The following is a 19121-nucleotide window of genomic DNA, read 5'->3' as shown; positions in this document are numbered from 1 at the left end:
TTGTTGGGTTTTGAGCAATCTAACACTTCCTAAGTGTGCATGCAACCCTAATAAACCTTGGATCTATGTTTTCTTCTAAAATACATGCAAATAATAATTTCCAAGGTTTCTTCCTAACTAGCATAGCATAAGGATTATGAATCATAAAACTACTAGTAGAAATACATACCTTTTGATGATGGTTGATTGTTTGGAGTTTGAGAGCCAAGCACCAATAGTGTGAATGCCTCAAATGGAATCACAAATCACCACAAACACTTGGAAAACTTTGAGAGAGTGTATACACACATAGAAAATCGGCCACACACACAAAACCACACTTGTGGCTATTTCATGCAACATAAGCATGCTTGTATAGTGTGCATGGTTAGGGTGAAACCCTAATAACCCATGACCTTTCCTTTTCCAAGGATCCATAGGTTAAAAGCTCCATGGATCATCCATGGACTTCCATATAAGCCTAGCCCATTAACAAATGAGTGTTAGCCCACACCATATAAAACAATAGCCCACAATTTAATTAGTCTTCCTTTTAATCTCTAAATTAATTCATAATTAATTTAAGACTAAGACTAATTAAATAACTTCATATTAATATATTATAACTTACAATATATTAATAAACATATGTGTATAACTCTCATAAAATTATCCATAAATAGTTCGGGTGAAGTGCAACCCAAATGGACCATGTCGGGTCGGGTCAAGTATGTACCAAATAAGTTATGGACTTAGACACCTTATCCAACATCATGGAAGGTCCAAACACATCGACAAACAAATATCACTTCATAAGATACAAGATAGAACAAGGACTCCTCGTGGCAAAGAGGGTATCATCAGACGAGAACCCGACAGATCCCATCACGAAGGGATTGAGTAGGGTTAAGCATTTACAGCATGCGAGGTGCATTGGGCTGAGAGATGATATTAGTTTTAATGATTAGATAGATGTTTCAAAACTTGTAATAGATAAAATGTAATTGACATTTGATGCTTAAATAAAACGTGTTTTTTATTTACTAGTATGGTACTGTCTCATGTCAATTGTTTACTATTGTTTCATTTTGCATGGTTTGACTTCCAGAATAATTGTATTATTCAAACTATCCACAGTCGATCATACGTTGGATGTAGGTACTGAATCAAGACTATCAAGAATTTGGCTCGTAGATTTTTTTGAATTGTATTAGACATAGCAATGGTTGCTACAACATTCATGAGTGCTCATAAGGCCTGAGTATTGGATCTAACCCACGCTCACTTGTATCACTTCATGGAATTTATCTCGAGTGATCGTGAGACAATAATATCATATAATCTTCAAACCTATATATATGATTTGTTAACTATGAGTTGGTCGTACATTGATAGTACGAAACGCATCGGTAACTCAATGTTATAAAACGTACTGTTGTGTATGGTTTAGTGAATAGTTAGTACAAGCATATATTGTCAAATTTATTTGTTCCATTTAGTCCTTGGAGGATTAAAACCACTATCTTGGGCCCCTCGATGATTTTGTTTTGACTTGTGTGTCGAGCCCCGGTCAGAACTAAATTGATGTGTTCCATTAAGTTCTATGTCAAACGAAGTAGAAATTAAGAAACAAACTGCTGGACAATAAGATTGACTGTGTTCCATGTGTTTGTCCGACTAATATCTTGAGAATAAAGGTTCTATGATCACTTATCTAAAATGGTACGTCTAAAATGGTACGACAAAGGCATTTAAGAGCCACGATTGCTAGTCGGATCTTGAAGTTATACCTACGACTATAGTTATGAGACTTATCCAAGTGAGATATTGTTGGATAAGGTGTCTAAGTCCATAACTATATTTGGTATGTACTTGACCCGAGAGTAGCATGGTCTATTTAGGTTGCACTTCACCGGGACAAATTTGAAGGATGGACGTTTGAGAAAAGGATAATTATGATTTATTAATATATTATAAGTTCTAATATATTAATAGGAAATCATATTATTTAATTAGTATTGATCAAGAATTAATTTGGAATTAATTTTGTGATAAAAATAGACTAATTAAATATATAGGGATTGATTGCGTAAATCATTCATCTATATAAAGTGGGCTAATGATCCATGATTCCATATGTTTGACTAAACCCATGTGGTGACCCATGGATACTCCATGGAGGTTTAAACCTATGGAGCATGAGGAATGTGGAAAGTCATGCACATTAGGGTTTGCATGGTGTAACCCTAATGTAGCCACACTACATAAGAAGCCCTTTGGTTCATGAAATCAACACCTAGAGTCCTTATATAGTGCTAGCCGATTTTGAGTGCATATTATCTCCTCTCATGTTCTTCCATTTGTTGGTGGTGATTTGTGGTTCCACTTGAGGCATTCACACTATTCGTGCTAGGCTCTTAAAGCTTCAAGGTTTCAACTACACTAAAAGGTATGTCATCTAACTAGATTTTTCTAGTATAGTTACTCCATTGTATGCTAATTAGGATGATGCTTTGGAATTTTGAAAGTTTGCGTGTATATTAGAGAAAACATAAATCCTAAGCATTTAAGGTTGCATGTACACCATAGGAGTGTTAGAATGCTCAAACACACACACACACACACACACACACACACACATATATATATATATATATATATATATATATATATATATATATATATATCTTAACATATAATCCAGAAAATAATCATTCAATTCACATACGACTACCAAAAAATATTTAACCCTTTGATTTATGCTTGTATTAAATCATGTTCATGAACGGGACTATGCACTCACTTGATCAATATGTGTGACTGACGATTTCAGCAGCACTTCACTTTGCACCTCCAAAGAGACCTAGACGTATAAAGCACTAATCCTTAGTCTAGTTTCATATTCCTGGAGACTATAATAACTATAGTCTAGACTCCTCAATATTCTCAATGTCTACATCAAGATCTATCAAGTAAGGAATAACCAGGTAGGATCATATCGGTGATAAAGTCCATTTGGTATATATAATATATTGATTGGAAATCCCACTTAAAAACCTCACTAAGTCTAGCCGAGACATCATCCCCGTAAGTACATCAATCTGTATGATGACTTGGAATCACTGATAAATCTTAATTATAGGTTCATAATGACGACTATCACTATAATTAAAAGTTACACTTAAATAAAATAAGTCTAGCTTAACTTACAGAGCACACTGATGAAAAATGGGAATTAAGCAGACATAAATCTAACTCAAGAGCTCCTAATCGTCATCTATCCAACACCATAGGGCTTCGCTGACTAAAAACATATGGAAACGCTCGACCAAAACCCAGAGAAATCGAGAGAGAAACGTAGTGATGGTGTGGGATTAAACTGAAATTCGACTGCTATTTATATAGGTATTTCATTTGCGTGACAAACATAGATAAGGTGTGCATTGGGCATCTATTCGGAAGAGTGTGGCATGCACTTTCTGATGGGTTTTAGCCATAAGAACTTTCCTATGTGTGCATGCAAAACCCTAATGCTTGGATCTAGGCTTTCTAATTAAACATGCTTTGAATCCAAGACTTCTAATGACTATTTAGGAATAAGAACAATGTTAAAACAGATCTAGAATCATATCTTTGAATTCCTTGTTGATCTTGTTGTCTTGGAGCTTCTAGAGTCACAATTGTCACTCCTCTAATGGCTTACAAACACCAAATAGCAAGGAGGATGATTTAGGAGAGAGGAGAGGGAAGGAAATCGGCTAGGGTTTCTATGCTTTAGATGAAGTGTCGATTTCCTTATGCCATAGGGTCTATTTATACTTGTAGACTCCTAAAGGGTTACAACCTAAACCCTAATTGGATAATCTTCTCTTAAGGCTATCCAAATCCATTCCTTAGATAACTCTTGGACAATTTGAGCTATCCTTTAGCTTCTAGAATCCGTCCAATCCATATCTATATGGATTTACAGTCTAAAGTTTAACTATCAAACAATTGACAGTTTATACCCTCTTATTTAATTAATCTCTTTAAGTCACCAAATTAATTCCAATTAATTCTATGACTTATATTAATCAAATAACAATATATTATTCTTTATATTATTCTCATAATATACTAATAATATTTACTCTCTCTTAATAAATCATCCTATCAAGTTGCTATGGTGAAGGCAACCCAAAAGGACCATGCACAACCGGGTCAAATACTTGTCTAATATAGTTGCAGCCTTAGACACTATTCCAACACTTTCTGCATGGTACCACATGTCACATTTTAGGTGGTGTGACAGTGCACACGACGCACTTTGTCGTTGCGCACGGGTGCACGCAAAGAATTTATGTTCTCTATAAAGTTCATATATTCTTCATACGAGCTCTTTTTTCAATGGGTTTTATATCCACGCGTGGCTCTCGACGAGATCTACAACTTTCATTTAGACTTTATTTGCTAGTTTTGACTTTATTTTTAAAGTTATATTTTTAACAGACTTAGACTGTTAAAGTGCTTTAAAAATTCAGAATTCTCTTATATGATATCCGTTATTGACTGTCTTTATATCGACAAATAGGTATTGATGAGATCTTCAAGTCTCTTTTAGATTGTTTTTCTTAACAATCAACCGATTCCAATTTCGGTTTCTGAGTCGTATACTGCTACACTGAAATATGAAATATTAAAAAAATCATAACTTCCTCTCACGAAGTTAGATTTGGTTGTTCTTTATATGTACGAAATCCTTGTCACATATACTATAGCTTCGGTAATGATTATTTATCTTAAATAATCTTCTATCAAAATATTGTTTTATCACTTATTTTACTAGGCCCTATCTGCAGGTGTTAGACTGGTCCAAGCTGAGCACCCTTGCCATGAATAACTAGTTCTCGACATTTGGGGTTCAAACCTGAACTAACTGGTGCTCGCAATCAATCATCGCCCCATTAGGTCTCAACCAATCCATCCCCACGATAACTTTTCTCTCACACAAGTGAATAGGAACCAAGTCGATCGGATACCATTCTCAAAATAACTTCAGAATACAGCCTTGATGAACCCTTGATTTCCTCACTGGACGTTCATCGACAATCTCCAAATCTAACGGATAATCAAACTCTCCCAGAGAGTCATCAAATCTCTTGCTGAGAGCAAGATATACAAAGGATCGGGTGGCGAACGAATCAAAAAGAACCAAGGCTTGAACACCGTTCACTAGGAACGTCCATAAATAGCAACATACACAATAAGCATAAACAATAAAACAATAAGTGAAATAAAGAGAAAATACATACTTTTAACCACATCGGGTGTTACACGATCCTTCTTGATTGTCAGCTGGAAAGCTAGACTCCTCACAACTGGAACCTCTGCCTTGCCCTGGCCGCCGTCAGTGATCCTTAATGTCGCTGGAGCGGGTGCTGTCACCGCTTCCATTGTCAAACTCGGATGATGTGACATGTCTTACCACACTTGAAGCAGCCAAAACCACCCAACATGCAAACCCCCTCATATGCCTTGCCACAGCTGCTTCGGCCCTACTGGCCCCTCGATCGAGAATCCAAAATATTGGGCTTTTTCGCTGAGCCCTCTAATACCTGAGCCTGAACCAGCTTCCTCTTCCTTGCAGTCTCTAAATCAATCTCCTGTTTCTCGTCCGTCACTATCATGTCATCAAGGGTCTTGCAACTAGACATGTTTACAAACTCTTGTATCTCATCCTTTATCATATCGTGGTACCTTTCCTTTTTTATCTCCTCGTTCACCACATATTGTGGAACTAGTAAAGCCCTATCATGGAACATGGTGGTGATCTCCGCCACAACGTCAGTAGTCTGACGAAGGCCCTGAAACTCCCTCGTCGGTTGCTAAACCTCGATCACCAGTGTAAACTCATCCCTGTATCTCATCACAAAATCCTCCCATGTCATCGTCTCAACCGCCTCGCTTCCCAAGGTATGATATACCTCATCCCACCAATCACGAGCTCTGTCTTTCAAAAGACAAAATGCAAATATGACCTTCATCCACACGGGGTAGAAGCTAGTCAAGAAGACGTTCGCGATGTCCACCAACCATCGCTTGCTAACAATGGGTTACTTCTTCTCGAAGAACTTAGGAGCCCCACATACACGAAACTCTCACAATGTAAGAGTACGAGCTCCCACCATAACCACCATCTCATTATGGAATGCACCCAAGCCCTCATCCAAAATCTCCATAATGCCCTCCACGATCGTACCAAAGATCATAGGAGTCTGCTCCATAATACTGCGTGTAATCTCAAACGAGATGAACTCTCACATCTACTCATCAATCAGTACGGCCCCAGAGCCCAAACCCGACCCATCGCCAGAACCAAAACCTCCTTGAGTGACCACCATACTGAAAATTAAACAATTAAAACCATCAGAAAACACTCGAAGAATCCCAAACTTTATGAATTCCTTAGTATCCTCGTGACTTCCCTTGACTCGAGTATGGATCATGTGCTTTAGTACTACAAGCCCAATACTACCTTCCACACCTATCCGTACTTTCATCAAGGATCGCCCTGATTCCCCTAGGTCACTCCCATACTACCAAATACCCGCCAATCCTGCTAAACAACACATTCGACATGCTACATACTTCCTAGGTTCTCCTAGTATTCCCTTCACACCTCTCTCTAACATCAACTACAAAATAAAGTCCCACTAATACCCATTATCTACCTTGTGAATATAATTACATTCAATAGACACTAGATCATTCTTTGACTGCAAAGTCTCACACTATAATGGTTGGATCCAAACAAGAGTTGCACAATAGAATTAAACCTAACCTTCAAAAATTAACTAATCTTTGTAACATGTAACCAAGAATGTTCTCTTAATAGTTAACTACTATTAATGGAGGTTTCTAAAAGCATAAAGCAAGCAACATTCGAGCATCGAGTTATCTAAACTAGTGCATCGCTTAATCTGACAATCCTATCCTTCCAACTCTGTAACCCATAATATCGTGCAATTCTAAAGGCTCATACAACAAGCATACAAAAGCACCTCACCTAGCATTCTCTCATGCAATTCTGAGCAGATCTTTACCCTTATTCTAGCATGCTATACACATATACACATACTAAACAAATAAACATGTATATGTATTTTGGGAAATACTTACTTGAACTCGGCTTATTACATGCATCGCACATACTTTTCCTTTTATAAAAACCCTTTTTTTTAAATCTTTTTTTTTTGAAAATTTACCAATTCTTCAGTTTGAGTTCACACTCGAGAGTGTACCCGAATCCCTCAAATCAAGGCTCTAATACCAATTAGTAACATCCTAAAATTACTAAGTAAATTTTTTTCTTTAAGTCAACCAAAACAACCATTCATTCGTTCCAAAAGTCCATCAAAGTATAGAAAAGTATTAAATAGTTAGCCAATAAAAATGAAAAATGAAAAACAGGATGATACATCAAATGTGGAAAAAAAATGACCAAAAAATCTAACTAGAAAAACTAGCCCAGTAAAACTCACCCAACACCCTATCCTTTCACTAAAACCCAGTCTAGAAAATCTTACAAAATAAAAGGAGTTCAAAACTCAAAAAATCAACTATCGGATGTCCGATGAGACGAATTAGTAGAGGTGACCAACATTCGTGAGAGGGTGGTGTGGAGGAGGTGTCCAACGCTTGGAAGTTATATTGAAACAAGAACGGAAAAGACATAGATGATCGATGAGATTATAGTTTATATGGCTTACGTTTAATTTTTACAAAATTGGTACCTCTAAAAGATAGAAATTTCAAAATACCATAAAGAACAAAAAAAACATTATTGTCATTTTATAGGATGACTCACGACAACACTCTCATAAATCACAATGAGAAATCAAATATCCTTCTATATTTTATTTCTACCGATCTTTTTACTTACTAGATCAATGCAAGCGTCAAAATTAATAAAGAAAATTAAAAGAGAAAATTAATGGATTCCACGTGTCAATATTTAATATGAATATAAATATAAGGAGGAAGAAATGACAATAGGATATTTAATTTTTCAATAAAGATCTAACTTTTGGAAACCACGTTAATAAGACATTGAAACTTAGACTCATAATGCCTATGGTGTAAACCGAAGGGATCAAAAATGTAATTTACTCTATTAAAAAGGAAAAAGTCAAAATGGGTAGGCAGAGAATGGGTAAAGTTTCCGATTAAGGAAATAGTACTAACCTTAAAAAATATCCTTTTAAATAATTTGCACCTAAATTTGGTTATTTTCCCAAAAGTTTCAAGCTATCATTTTCTTTCTTACAACCGGCAGTTGGCGGTCATTTGTCACCATCGCAGCCGGGAGTATCCGGTCACCTGATATCTGTCCACCACAAATTTTCGATTCAGGGACGTGTGCTTCTCCGTCGACAAAAGCAATGAGCACGTGCTATAAAACTTTTTAAAGTTTGGTTTTAACCATAAAAAAAATAGAAAAATATTATTTCTATTCTTTAAAAAGTAGTTGTCTGGTTATAAAAGGTGTTATAATTATTGCAATTATTAGTTTTGTTTTTATCTTTTCTGAGAACATCAAATATAATTGAAAGTTACATTTTTACCGTTACTTTCAAACCGTGAACATGTAAAACAGTAAAGTAATATTTGTATTTCTTTTCTCCATTCCCCCCCCCCCCCCCCCCCCCCCCCCCCTCTAAACTCAAGAGGAGAAGGTTGATTTTTTATAAATTGAATTTATAAAGTAAAGATGTATGGATCAGAATTGATAGTAGTATAATTCAGACTTCAGAGTATTTATTATTTTTCAATGCGATCGATATTGTATAAAGCTTTTTATATATAATTAGTTTTTCTTTTATTTTAGATATAAAGAGGTTTCATATATGATAAACAGAGTATGAATCATGAATGTTACACAGATTCTAGAACATTCGTTACTCACTTGAAAAAAGTAGAAGGCGATATGTTTGTTTTGGTAGGTGTAATCGTTCTACATGTGTTTTACCATATTATGGCAAAAGATAGAAGTGTGATCATAATGCTCGATGTCGGTTGTTAAAAGATTTATTGTTCATTTTACGCAAGTAATTTCTTACACATGTTCATCATCATGTGGTGTTGTAGGAGCAAAATGAACGGCTTAATAGGGATCAATTTTTTTGGGATATATATATATATATATATATATATATATAATATATATATATATATATATATATATATATATATATAGATACCATTTTGTTATCAATTAGAGATAATTTGGTCATTTAGAAAACAAATAGTTTTGTTTTTAGATAACGTATCTGCTTGTTTCAAATTTTTATACTTGCTCTTATGAACCGTCTAACATCATGAATATGATTATTGTTTAAATTTGTACCTTGATTAGTAGTTTTATAAGAATCTTTAAGATTTTGCTCAGAGTTATTTATAGATTCTTGGATTTGCTGTATTTTTAAAAGAATATTTCTATTAGGAATACAATTCATCAAGATTTTGTTAGACATAATTAAATGATTTAAGCATGAATTTGATTATTAAAAACGAGTACTATTTTAACAAAAATTTCAAATCTTGTAGAATTAATAGTTCGAATAACTTGAAATGAAATTATCATAGAAAAATAAAAACAACACAACGATAAAATATTTTAGATAATACCTTCTTGAATTAGGCTTGAATTACAATCAGTACATACTTCTGGAGAAAGAATTATTTGAAAATCTAAAGACTTTGAACATCTACTAGTAGAAAGAGAGACTCTTGGAGATTTTTTAGACATGAGATGAACATTTTTTAGAGAATGAATTTTTTCTTGTGTCTTCAACTAAAGAATAGTCTCTATTTATAATCATCTTGGAGTCTTCAAAGTCTTGAAATCATGTAGTGATATTTTTCACCGTAAGAACCCATGGCCAATCAATAGAAATAATTACTTGTAAGTGGTTGTCCTTGAAAGTGGTTGTCATTCATCTTTTGAAACAATTGTCGTTTGTAATCAATGACCATCTTCTTTTGATAAAGCAAGCCATTATAGAGCATCTTCTAAAGTTTTTTGTCTTCATATCATCATTGATTATAGATTTGATAATAATTTTGATAAAAATTGTTTATACATAAATACATGAATACCATCATAGTATACATGCATACGTATTTGAAAAACAAAATTTTGATAATAGAAGAAACGAAATATCCTACATTTAAAGTATTACATCAAATTTATGGATAATGATTTCTTATTCTTCATAAGGGTCATCAAAAGGGTCTTGAGCGTCTTCAAATAAATCATTCTTTATAGATTTTGGAGAATCGTCAGAAACTGGTGGAGTTTGGTGAATTTCTTGAAGTAATTTTTGAAGTTCTTCAGGGGAAGAGGTAGCAGCATCTTTAATTCTTGCAATTAAATCCACATCACTTTTGGGAAGACTGTTGATAAAAGTGGCTTCAACTTCTGGTTTTTGAATATATATTTCTTGATAATGTTTAATTACTGCTTGTTCACTGGCTTGAGAAATCTTCATTTTATCCCACCATTTTGAGCGAAATTGACGATTAAGCCAAGGAGGAGAGGAATCCTTTGTTTCTTGATAATGAAAAGTCCAAGACATTATCCATGGAACTTTAAATATCATGGTGAATTGTAACATGTATTCAAATTCTGGAATTTGTTGAATAAACAATTCTTTAAATTTGAGATATCCAGCGTAAATTTCTTTTGGCAAACAATTTGGAAGAATACTCATATATTTGTACCAATTGATAAACCATCTTGGGTATTCACAATTGAAGTTCAAATCAAAGAAGATAAACCATGAATGTGAAAAATTCCGAATAAAGAATGCCTTAGTCCAGGCGTCTTGATAATCATAGTAAGAAAATCTGGGATAAGCAGGATAACTTATAAGAGGTTTTTCAGAGTGAAAGTTTGGAACCCAACTTTCTGGAGAAATGATTTTGATAATATGAGCTTTGCTAAAATCAATGTTTCCCTCTTTAGAATTAGAACGATGAACAAAATTGACTGAACCAGATTCTTGCAGAATAGCTTGATAATATTCTCGGGTTTTATACGAATCAACATAAAAGGTTTTCCCTTGTCCAAAGAGATGATTTGTGAGAACATGAAAACCTTGGTGTAATTTATGGATTTGAAAATCTTCGAGAATTTGAACTCTTAGGAAATTTGGATTAAGAACATAAGGAGTTTTTGTAGAAGGGCTAGGAGTAATAGATTTTTGAGTTTGAGGAGTTATAGGTTTTGCAAAAGGGCTTATAGTGTCGGTTGAAGTAACTTTTGGAGTAACAAGCTTTGACTGAAGGATATTAGAATAAAGTTGTGAATTCTTAGAAGTAGGAGTTAAAGGAGAAAAACGATTTTGATTTTGAAATGGAACTAGCTTTTGAGAGACTGGAACAAGATTTTGAGAGATTGGCTTCTTGTCATCATGTTTGGAAGAGGACGACGAACTCATTTTCCTTGCAAAAATTCTCGAGAAAGAAAGTCAGGAAGCGAATTATTTTCTCCTTTTATAAATTCTATTTCGAAATCAAAGTTACCTAAGAGGGCTTGCCAACGAGCAAAAATTTGCTTGGAAATAATATTTTTTACATCTTTTCCAAAATAGTTTTTGCAGATTGACAATCTATTCTTAATAAAAAACTTTTCATAAATAAATCATCTTCAAATTTCTTAATACATAAAACAATGCTTAAAATTTCTTTTTTGACAGTTGAATAGTTTTTCTGTGTATCATTCCATGCACCAGAATAATATCGAACCAATTGCTCTTCAGTTGAGTTAACAAATTTTTGTTTTAAAATTCCTCCGAATCCAATATCACTAGCATCGGTTTCAACTATGATTTTGGCATCGGGATGAGGTAAATTTAAACATGGCAAAGTAGGGACCTTTTGTTTTATATATTTAATTATATCTGTATGTTTTTGAGTCCATGGTTCAGGATTGTCTTTTAATCGATTATAAAGTGGTTTACATATGATCCCTAAATCTTTGAAAAAATCATGGATATAATTTAAGCATCCTAAAAATCTTTGAAGTTGCTTTTTATCTTTAATTTCATCAGGAAATTTAGTAGAAAATTGCAAGCTCCTTGTAATAGGTCTAATAGTGTTTTTGACAATATCATGTCCTAAAAAACGAATTTCATTTTTAAATAAATGCATTTTTGCTGCAGAGACAGCTAAACCATTTTGATAAATCAAGTCATGAAATTGATTTAAATGTTTAAAATGTTGATCAATTGATTTTGAAAAAATTAGGACATCGTCAATATAAGCAATAGCAAAACTACTTATAGGAGTTATGATATCATTCATAATATTTTGGAATTCAGAAGGAGCATTTTTTTAATCCAAAAGGCATTACATTCCATTCAAAATGCCCAAAGGGAACATTAAAACCAGTTTTGTATTTATCTTCTTCATGAAGTTGTATTTGCCAAAATCCTGATTTCATATCAAACTTTGAAAATATTTTTGAATCATAAAGCTTTTTTAGCAAATTTCGTTTATTAGGAATAGGATAACGAATCCATTCTAAAACTTTGTTTAAAGGTTTATAATTGATAACTAATCTTGGTGATCCTCTTTCTAATTCTGGGGCATTCATGACATAAAATGTTGAACAAGACCATGGTGATTTAGAAGGTCTTATGAGTTTTTTATTTATTAAATCCTGAATTTCATTTTTACAATGACTTTCTAATTCATTATTCATGTGAATGGCTCTAGATTTTGAAGGAATATCCTTTTCATTAAATTTTTTTATATATGGTAGTTTTACAATATGTTGCTTTCTATTCCAAAAGGCATTAGGAATATTAGAACAAACATTTTTTTCAAATTTTAATTTTAAACCTGTTATTTTATTTTGAATATTATTATCATTTAATTGATTAGTTATTCGAACATTATTTATTTCGTTAATAAGATATTTGGCTTGTTGCGTTTTATAATTAAGGACATTAATCGTTGAATATAGAGGAGGTTCACAAAACTTAAATATAATTTCTTTTCCAAAGACATTGGTTTTTATACCATCATCATGAACCATAAAAGGATATAGTTTTGTAATGAAAGGCGTTCCTAGAATTAAAGGAGAAGAGAGATCTTTTACTAAAATTAGGTGAGTTTTATAACAGTAATCTTGGTCATTACAAATATGAACATCAGAAACTTTATAATTTACAATTAATTTTGTACCTCCGGCACCAGTAAGTCTAGATGTAGTTTTTTCATAAAATTGTGTAGGAAAAATTCCTTCTTGAATACAATTCATATCAGCACCACTATCAATTAAAGCAGTTAAGTTGATTTTAAAATTATCCTTGACTAAAGTAATTTGAGTGTTCCATTTTTGAGAAACTTGATTATTTATAAGTTTACCAATAGTTACATTTTCAATTTTATTTTCTTCTTCGTTATTAATTTCTATATTTTTGTTTTTAAAAGTAGAAGGTTTTTCCTTTTCTAAAATAAAAATTTTATTTTTTATTTCTTTTATTTCTTGTTTTACTATTTTTAATTCTTCTTGAAGTTCTTGCATAGAAATTGGTTTTGCTTCAGTAAATCTTTCGTATATATTTTTTAAATTAAAATTTTCATTATTAGCAGGAGTTATGTTATTAGTTTTATTAAGCATCTGTTTTATTAACAATTCTTGGATATTTTTATCTTTTATAGAATCAAGAGAGTTTAAAAGATCTTTATCATCTTGTGAAAGAACATTAATGGAGCTACTAGTAATTACATTGATTAAATTGTTACAGTGACATTTACCAATACACTCGCAAATATCAGAATCTTCAGAACTTGAAGTAGTATTTTCGAGAATATTTAAATCATTTGTTGGAAAGTCAGAAATACTTTCATCGGAATCTGAATCAGTATTTAAAATAATTTTTCTTATTTGTTTTTTCAAGTCTTCAGAGACATTTAACTCATTTATTTTTGTCTTAGCATAACAATTATTAGCTGTATGACCATTACGCCCACATTTATGACAAATAATAATATCTTTTGATTTTCTTTTAGATTTTTTATAATTTAGTCTATAAGGTTTTTTAGATTTTGAAGCGTAATCTTTGCCCTTTTTATAATTTTCTGGAAGATTATATTTCTTTTTCCTGAAATATTTTGAAGATCTTTTCTTAAATACTTTAGATTTTGAAGTAGACGGACCATTCAAGGGCTGATAACCATATTGTTGGCAAAAATTTCCCAATTCATTTTTACTGTTAATTCTATCTTTTTTGAGTTTTTCTTTAAACCTAAGATCAGCACAAACTGCTAATCCCTCTTTATTAATATAGTTTATTAAATCTCCATAAGTTAAATTTTGATAAGGGATGGTATTATTAAAATTTTCTCTTAATTTTTGTCTAACTCTTTCCGCAAAGAGTTTTGGAAGGCCAGCAATAAAACGTTCTTTCCAATAGGACTCTTTACAATCAGGTCTTGAAAAAACTTTAACAAGATAATTATCTTTATACCATCTAAAATCAGTAAGTTTTCTACAATGTAAATTCATTAAAATTTCTGAAGTTTTTTCTTGAAAAGTAGTAGGATCTCCTACAAAGTTTTTGATAATAGCAAAAATTAAAGTGTTAACCATATCATCTTCAAACGTTTGTATTTGTTGATTATTTTCTTGTTTTATAATAGTTTTCTTAGCAGATAAAATATAATCTTTTTCTTCTTGTGAAATATAGAAATCCCACCAGCCTTTAAGACTGCCAGTAAAACCAGAAGTAATAATATTAACAATTTGGAGTTGAGTATTATTATGAGCTTTATAAGCATTAGCAGCCATAGTCATTTCTTGAACAATATTCATAATTTGATGTTCAGAATGGCCATCAATATTCCATTCATAAACAGAATTACCATCATATTGAGAACGATCAAATTGAAAAGTTCGTTCTTCAAGTTGAACATCTGGAAGAGAGGGTCTATTCCAATAATTTCTTATGGTTGGTTTTGGATTTTTTCCGAAAGTGCTTTGCTTTGATTGATGAATTTTATTAAGTTTTGAAAAGTCATTAGTGAGTTGATTAATGTCATCATTTGTATCAAATTGTTGAGCAAGAGTTTCAAAATTTGTTTCACTATTAATATCACTATTTTCAGATTCTTCATTCGTAAGAGTATTAATATTATTAGTGTTTGAGATATGAAGTTTTGAAAGTCTTTTTTCTAATTCGTTAATTAAATATGTATTTCCTAGATTAAAATTACCATCGATTTGGCAAGGAACAAAACTTAAATTACTAGTGCTTGCCATATCATGCTTGTTAACGTTTTTATCTTTGAAAATTTTTTCTTCAATTTTAACTAAATGCTCGGTAATACTAGATAAGGTTTCATTTGCATAATTATTTTGGTAAATAATTTTTTGAAGACCCTTTTCAGTAGTTAATTGGTTTGGGGCTTGAACTAAAGGAGTTGCAATAAACATATCGTTAATAATAATTTCTCCTTTTGGTGGAAAATTAGCAATAATTTTTTTATTAGAAATAATATCTTTATATTTTTTCTCAAAAATAGGAGTGATAGAATCATTTTTAAATGGGTAATTTATTTTATGTTTAGGGGCATAAATTAATTCAAACCATTGAAAAAAAGGAGAATGAATTTTATTTGATAAAACATAATCTTCTCAAAGACCTAAATGGAGAAATCTTAAGTAGTATGAAAAATTTTCTTCATGCCAAACTCTTTTTTTATGGTTATAATCTTTATAATATTCAATATCTTTTAAGTAATCAAAATCAACTTGATATTCTAAATTCGAGAAATTCATTTTAACAGGTTGTTTTTGTTAGGATTGAGGAAATATGCTTTATCGATTCTAAATTATGACTTCTTGATTTTTCATATTTTTTTATGCCTATCTTCAGCCTAGAAATTTTTTCTATTTGTTTATTATATTTATTAGTATATGGAGGTATTTTGTATAAATTATAATTTTCATGAGTTATAGTTTGTTCTAAATGTTGAATGGTTTTGCATATATTAGAATTTATCTTCCAATGCCTTTTTAACATATTAGCCCAAAGCTTATTATTTGATGAACAATTAATTTGTATTTTAGAACTCATAATTGTTGTTTAAAATTTTGAAGTTCATCAATAAAATCTGATTTAGTAGGTAGGACTAGGAAGACTATTTTCACTATTTTGATCATCTTGATATAATGGTTTGGGAATAGAATTAGTATAGTCAACAGTTTTTAGTTTTAAAGATCTCGACTTTAATAATGAAGATTTTGAAGAGCCTGTTTCTGTGATAAAAGAAGTTGATAATCTGGATGATGAAGTATTTAATGAAGAAAAATTTATATCTACAGAACCATCATTATATTCAATAATATTTGAGATTTGTTTTGAAGAGTCTAATGGTTTTGGATCAATAACATTTTGTAAGTTCCAATTACATGATTGAGTTATATCAGACCATTTTAATCTTTTCGGTGTATGAACTTTGGTATGGTTAGTATTTGCTTCAAAAATAATTGTTTCATTTCTAGGACTTGATAAACGTGTTTTTGGTTCAAGTGTAGTTGTCATAGTTTTGTAACAAACACGATAAATTATTGCTAAAGGCTTTGTATCATCTTTAAATTCTAAATTTTTTGTTTCTATAGTTAAAACCAAAGTATCTAAAATATTTTTATCAAATAATCCTACAGAGAAATTTGGATAACAATTGAAATAAATAGGTCCGTTAGCAATATTCGTTTCAGCCATAGCTAAAATAGATTTTGAAAATCTTTATGTCTCTTGTCTATTAGAATAAGGAGAACAGGGGCATCTATTCCAATTCTAAATAGAGGCTTGATAGCAATTTGGACCAAACCGACATGTAAAAATTTATATTTCGTTCTATGCTCTAAAATAGATCGTGATGATAACAAATGTAAATTTTGTTGGTTTTGACCAATAGACAAAGTTTGTTCTGTCATTTTAATAGAATAACCTTGAAAATAATCAAAAGTTCCTATTCTATATATTGTATTAATATTAGTTTTAGGTATTGTCCAATTATTCAAACTTTGTTCTATGTTATTAACGGTTTCTTCAATAGAATTTATTTGATTATCATCATTATCTTGTTCATTGTTGATATTTTTACCAGGAATATATTTTTTAGATAGTATGCCTGAAAATTTACTCATATTTAATTAATTTTGTTTTAAAATTCTATAAGAAAACTTACTTGTTTTAATAATGGTGAGCAGAGGGGAATCGTCCCGACGATGATTGTGGTCCGGCACCGCGACTTACGTCCTTATCTGCGCGCTTTACGCTAATCCAACCAATCATTGGTCTTATCTCTGAATCATGCTTATTAAAACTTATAAATTTCTTATAGGATACTAAACCAAAATTAAATAAATTTGAAGTAAATATATCATCCATATATATATATATATATATATATATATATATATATATATATATATATATATATATATATATATATATATATATATATATCAGGGCCGGTCAGAAGATTTCGAAGGCCCTATGCAATTTAACAAAAAAATAGGCTTTAGTACTTAAAAATATAAAATTTAAAGAAAAACAATTATAACTAGATTTTCTTCTTGACTCTCCAAAACTAATCTAGAAACTAAGAAAAGTATCAACACTTCTACCCTTTAACACGTTGTTTTCTATAAACCTGTAGAAACCAAATTTTTTATTAAAAATAATATATCTAAACAAACATAGAAAGGAAAAAATCACAAACAAAAATAAAATTACCTTCATAAACTCTGAAATCCGTAAAAAAGGACATTTCTAATTTGTAAAACCTTGTATTTTTAAAATACAAAACATCAGATATTACAAAAAAATTATAACTATATTTCCTTTTTGGCTCTTAACTTTAAAACCGATATAGAAACTAAGAAAAATACAACACTACTCCCTCTTAACACCTTTGTCATCTATAAACCATAGAAATCAAAATTTTATTAGAAATAATATGTATAAGCGAACAAGAAAGAAAAAAAATCAGAAAAGGAAAAAGAAACTTTACCTTAAACAATTCTGAAACTTGTAAAAAAAGAACTTTATTGGTTTGTAAAACCTAATGTTTTTCAAATTACAAAACATTAGATATTGCAATTTGCAAAATACTGATATTACATTAGAAATATAAAAAAATCAGAAATTATAAGACTTTCTTATACCTTCTATCTTCTGATTTTCTAAACCACGTGTGAAATTGAGGGGAAGATTTTTTTGATTGATTGCTTCTAAAGACAGAAATAGTAAAACCTGATTTTAAAATACAAAAAAAAAAAAAGCATCATAGATTGTAAGATTTTTTAATACTACAATAGAAAGATATATTTAGAAATTGCAAGACCTTTCTTTATACGTTATGATTTTCGAGGATACCAGCATCTAGTTTTTTGATTCTGCTTTTCAAGGATATCAGGAATTCGGGATATGTTTGTCGATTGAGTGCTTTTGATTTTAGGAATCAAGAAGTGAAGAAGATATGCTTCTAAAGTTATGATTAAGTGATTTTCTTGAAGAAGAAGAAAAATTAAGACTGTAAAATAAATCAAAGGCAAGCATCTGATTTGCTTCATCATCCATTTGATTTTAAACAGAAAGCTAAGAATGAGACTGTTGCTTGAATGTGGACGATTAACGTTGCTAGCCATCAATATCGCCCCATGCGTGAGCCGGAATCCAAGAACATAGAAAACTGAAGCGTTTTTTCCTTGATTTTTTTTATTTCCCGCTCGGAGTGTGGAGAGGAGTATGAAGCGTCCGAATTTTTGCACACAATTTGTTTAACCTAAATAGATTTGGGCCAAATTGAACCTCCTCTAAGACATATGTTAATAAAATTTTGGGCCCTTTTGTTTGGTGGGCCCTGTTCATTGGGACATGTTGAACACCCCATGGGCCGGCACTAATATATATATATATATATATATATATATATATATATATATATATATATATATATATATATATATATATATATATATATAGGACACTCAGCCTTTTAGTTTTACCTTACTCTTTTAGCTCTTATTTCCAATGTTCATTGAATATCATTCGAAGGTACTTTCTCATTTCCTTTTCTTT

This window comes from Lactuca sativa, chromosome 8, assembly GCF_002870075.4.
Source record: "Lactuca sativa cultivar Salinas chromosome 8, Lsat_Salinas_v11, whole genome shotgun sequence".
Classification (NCBI taxonomy): Eukaryota; Viridiplantae; Streptophyta; class Magnoliopsida; order Asterales; family Asteraceae; genus Lactuca; species Lactuca sativa.
This window is presented reverse-complemented; position numbering follows the sequence as displayed.